This window comes from Opisthorchis viverrini (genome assembly GCF_000715545.1).
Source record: "Opisthorchis viverrini unplaced genomic scaffold opera_v5_10, whole genome shotgun sequence".
In the NCBI taxonomy this organism is placed as follows: domain Eukaryota; kingdom Metazoa; phylum Platyhelminthes; class Trematoda; order Opisthorchiida; family Opisthorchiidae; genus Opisthorchis; species Opisthorchis viverrini.
Window position 1 is genome coordinate 2,266,862 of NW_008751666.1, and position 5,496 is coordinate 2,272,357.

Here is a 5,496-nt window from a genome sequence, read left to right on the forward strand (position 1 = left end):
GGCAACAAGGAATCATCGGCCAAAAGTTGTTTGCACGAATGCGCCTGCGCATAAGTTGCATCTCCAAAGGCCATTTAGATTCTAGAATGTTGAGGAAGTCTGTTCCGGTGGAAAAATACCTGAAAGTTACGTTCATTGTATGTGAGTCAACCTTTTCCACAATTCGCGATTTTTTTCATCCGTTAAGGTATTCAAAGTCGGCGGTGTTTATTCACCTGCAGATTTAGTTCACTTAAACAAATCGCCATAGTAAAGGATTTTCAATAATACAGGAGCATGTACCTTATACATAGACATTCTACACTATGAAGTGGCAAGTCTGAAAATGCCGTAGATTTCGAGAAATCAATCTCATTGTGCGAATAGCCAGCGGCTGTCTCATCAGTTTTGTCGCTAGCTACACATCTTTCCCATCTAAAGGTCGATTGCCCGCCACCGATTTCTGTTGACTTCCGTGAGTTTGGCCTGAGCAACTGATCCGACAGCCTCATTGTGCGAATAGCCAGCGGCTGTCTCATCAGTTTTATCTGTCGCTACACATCTTTCCCATCTAAAGGTCGATTGCCCGCCACCGATTTCTGTTGACTTCCGTGAGTTTGGCCTGAGCAACTGGTTCATCCGACAGCTCTTTTGCTGCTTCATTCCACTGAGTGCCTTTTACAGTTTCTGACCCATGACCCCACTGAATTGAATTAACGTTCCCTCAGTGGTCAGTAACGACGAGTGGACCTTACCTACGACTGCCCTTCTTTGGCGATACCGGACCACTCATTCCAGGATTCTAATGATATTTCCATTTGAATATCGGAATTGTCGTACCTTTCTGTCTAGTTCCTTTATGAAAGGCTGCCAAATTTTCTCGAGCGTTCCTTCTTTTTTACTTTATCTTCCTCGGAGGAATTCGTGTTATGGGCCACAACCCAATTTCCTGAACAGATCAAGTGCGGATGATGACCGTAAATCAGCATAGCCGGCACTTGCCCGTGGTCAGCTGTTTGTAGGCACAATGCGCTAGCAACACCATCGGGAGGGATTGCTTAGCTCTTGGCCGTCGGACACTACCTGATCGTTCGGTCAATGTTGTAGTTAGATGGAGTTTGCCTAGATCCGGTCAGTGTGTTCATTTAGACCATTTGTTTGCGGGTGGTATGGTGCCGTCCTTAGGTGTCTGACACCTAGCTTCTGTAGGCAGTTCCTAAACACTTCGCACCCGAGGCAAGGCCCCTGATTGCTTAGTAGTATTTTTGGCGCCCCATGGTTGGCCACGATATGATGCATTACCCCCCTGTTGATCGTCGTCGCTCGTTGACTTGGCCCACCCTCCGCCTCGACCCACCAGGACAGGCGTTCTGTCATCATCGGGATACATCGATCGCCGCTGGTTGTTGCAGGAAATGGTGCCGTGACGGACCACAACTAGCCGATTTCTTATACAAGGATGCATTCCATGAGAAGAGTTTCCCTTGTCATATCCCTTTTCCGCCGTTGGCGCCACTTACGGGACATCTTGTAATTCATCACCTCATTTCACATCTCTGGCCATTAGGCTCTAGGCGAAAGTAAGTCATGCTTATGATGCACCCTTCATGTACCGTCTCGTATCATTCTATTATCAGCTTCCGACCAAAACTCGAGGTATCACTAGCAGCACAACAGTAGAGCCGATGGCGTTGCGGGAAATCATATAGGGTTCACTTGGACTTAGTCGATCAGAGTGACTCTGGAAAGTTTCCAGTTCCTTGTCTCTCTCTCCGTTCTCATTACTCCTTCCATCGGGCAGGGCGCAACCTCCCGTAGCACAGGATCCTGTCGTTGGAGTTGCAAGAACCTTCCGTGACGCGGTTAGCGATGGGGTCATTGGCATCAGTCATTAGCATCGGAGCTTCATTTTAAGCACCTAGATTTGACAGTCAACCAGCCAGGTGAAACTTCCTCCCGGGCGCATGTCGGATCTTAAAACCATACTCTTGTAAACAAGCTGTCCAGCGCGAAAGCTTTCTGCGAAGACTCCCGGTTATCCCAATCCTTTCCTTGAATCTACGATCATTCTCAACGTCAGATCTTTGTCCCGGCAATTAGGGCCTCCATTTATCCAGGGGCCGGACGATCGCCAAGCATTTTTCTCAATGGCTGAGTACTTCTGCTAAGCGTTAGTCGGAAAACGACTGACCTATTCAATGACCCCAGTCCTTTGGTTAGAACTGCGCCTACAGCGCGGCCACTAACGTCCGTTGCAACAGTAAAAACATCCCCGACCCTGTTGTAGATGAGGGTTAGTTGCCAATCCAACATTCGCGCTTTAGCATGCTTAAAAATTTTGTGTGCTCATCTCGCCCATTCGAATTTCTGATTTTGTCCAATTAATTCGCACGGTGGAGCAGCAATCGTGTCAAGATCCTCGGCAGACCGTTTGCGGTATGCTGCTCGTTTGAAAAACTGCTGTAAGGACTGCACAGACTTGATGTTTGCCGGTTTTTATGGCAGTAGGCTAACCTCTCCGTGACATCCTTTATTCCGCAGCTGTGTCAAAGAACTTGAAGCGGGGCGTGTCTCGACTTCATTTGTCCGCACACAAGGCTCCAAGTACGCCATAATATGACCTTCGAGTGAACCGTTTACTTTGGATTCAAAATGCTGTGCGCAACAGCACGTCACAGTACGCCACAACATTTTGAGTCCCTTCATCAAGCGAAGCATGAAGCGTCGAAATAAGAATGGTGCTCCGGGCAATCTAAACGAAATCTGTCATAATTGGTGCTGGGTGCGTTCAGCCGTGAACGCCGTTTTCTCGCGGTCCTCTGACTTGCTTAATGCTAGTATCTAGATCGCAAGCCGAACACCCTGAAATATTGAGAATGATGGAAGGAACCAAAAATCTCTGAGGACGAAGGGTCACTACAACCCAAGTTACCGTCAGTTCATTCAAACGCGGAAAATCCAGGCAAAATCGGTATTTTCCGTTCGTCTTATTTGCGAGTACACCAGGGAGTCGTGCGTGTTGTTGGCTTACTCGAGTTTGTTATTTTTCAAAATCTCTTGAATATCTTCATGGATCTTCTCCCGTAGAATGAGCGGCAGTAACCGTGGGCAGTGAGGTCAAAAGCATTTGGACGATAAGGAAATTTGTGTTCAGTCCACGAGCAGAAGCTGAACATATTTTTATCGCCCTCAAACATTTCGGAATATTCCTCGACCACGGAATGTATTGACTGCAAACCACAAGAGAGGCTTTCGTACATGCTTGGGTAAGCTTAAACCTTGACCGAGTCATTTTCGTCGTTACTTAGGTCGACCACTGATTCTGCGCTCCGGAAAACCTGCTCCCACGATTATCCGCTCAATGTCCGGGAACTTGTACTCCACCGACCTATCTCCTGGGCGCACTGAGTGCGTCGACAGTCCGTTACTTTTCAGTCGATATCTCCCAATTGCTCTCACGGCTGTGGCACATGGTTGTTTCAACTTCGTTCCTTGTCTGCCTCGAGAATACTCCTCCTGTAGCAATCATTCTTAACTCTCTCTTGCTATTTATCTCGATAACGGCCTGTATCGTTGCCCGTGTTGCGGCACTTATCGCAACCCATCTAAAAAAGGAAGATTAATCCAAAACCTTATTATTTACGGGTGTTTGAGCGCTGTGGGTTTTCCTACCCGACACGTGACATGAAAAGAGTAAAGGTAAAAACTGAGGAACAAAAACATCAGAGCTGGTGGAACAGCAGAGTTGGCGTCATCCAGCCTGTCAGAATGAGCCAAGAACCGCTGAGGCCTCGCGATCCTAGACTGCTAGGCTCACGGCCATGTTCACAAAAAGTGCAGGTGGGGGTAAAGTTGAGGGATTAGCAAGGCAGATGACTGGCAACTTGAATCACAGAAAAATGGTGTATGGTGTAACTTTAGGGACTTAAAGGTGTCGATGTAATGGAGTCGGGCATCGTGGTTCCTTGAGAGGGTGAAATGTCGATATCTTACTGGCCAGAGTACGAACTGTACAAAGAATACTGAATTTTGCAGGAAGCACAGCCACGAAAAATGGTTTAATTTGATCGAAACGTTCGGCAGATTGGAAAGAAAATGTCATGGAGGCAGCTGCGGTCAGATGAGAAGTTTGTTCGTATTTGCAGTTAATGGAACAATCGGGCGACATGGTACAGTCAAACGAGGTAAAGCGATAGTTGCATGTGTGCTATCAAACTGTGTATGGCAATACCATGCTATCACTGGCCTAACATACTTCGGTTTTTTGATAGCCCCGTACTGAACGTTACGTTTGAAGTCTTTGGGTTGGAATTTCCGATTCGATGAGCAGCGTGTTTCTTTTCAGGCTGGCCAATGAAACAAAGTAGAACGAAGCCGATGTAAGATCGAAAGTTTTCTGGTCCGTTTGGGGATCCTGCCGATGTAGATCATAGACAAGTTTGGAGTGGGTAACAGCCAACCAGGTCGTTCAAACCGTTGATCGGCGAAGTTCAACGCTTGGGAAGATGAGGGGATAGGATGAGATTAATAAATCATGGTAAGTTTGAGCAGACATCAAATGGGATAACGTGCATTAATATATATAGAAGGAAAGACTTGACGTCCACTGCGATTAGGGTGATGACAACAAGTGACAGAATCAGGGAGGATAGAGGTAGATTTGTGCTCAGCAGTTGAGTGATCAAGGCTTGGGTTTGCTAACACACGATATTTAATTACAAGGTATCTAGTGCAAGTCGAAATAAGCACGTAGAGCAAAGTTGTGGTCAGGGAAATCGAATGTATAAAGACTGATGGTTGTAAACTTACGAGATGAGATACGAGTTCATCTGGTATTTCTTACGTAAGCTGAACGGTATCAGACGAGAAAGTTAGTGTAAAATAAACGGTCATTAGTGCCTGAAGCAGTGCTACTGACGTCAAGTTAACGAGTGGTGCTCTCTACCAGATCTACCAAGTGTCACCCTACCAAGCAGTCACCAATACGGCTTTGAATTAGCAAAGCAGTCCACTTACTAGATGTTTTACCCACGGAAAGAGGAACCCGGATATTAAGGATTGAAGTTAATGTTCTGCTTCCACTTCGTGCATAGAAGGCCGGAGATGGGTGCCGATTTTAAAGACTTGAAATGATTGGCTGGAATGTAATTGCATATATCGGCAACCCCACAAATGACATTCCTCAAGTGTATACCACATTCCTGAGTGAAAGGAACATCACAGCAGCCGCATGTAAAGGCCAGTATATGTTTTGGCTCGTCTTCACTTGTAGAATGATGCCTCGTTGCCGTTGATGGTGATGTTGAGGAGCACGTTGGTGGTAAGCTGCCAAAAGAGATCAGGGCTTAATGCTCTGCATTTTATCTTTTTTCAACCGGTACCCCTGCTGACGGTCCATCTGCAACGTCGACCGGACACCTAGGTGATATAATATATACAGAAGAGAGTGAACTGGCCTCCCATAAAGTTGAAAGGGTGGGCGATTAACAAGCCTGCCTGACGCATCACGGGAAATCC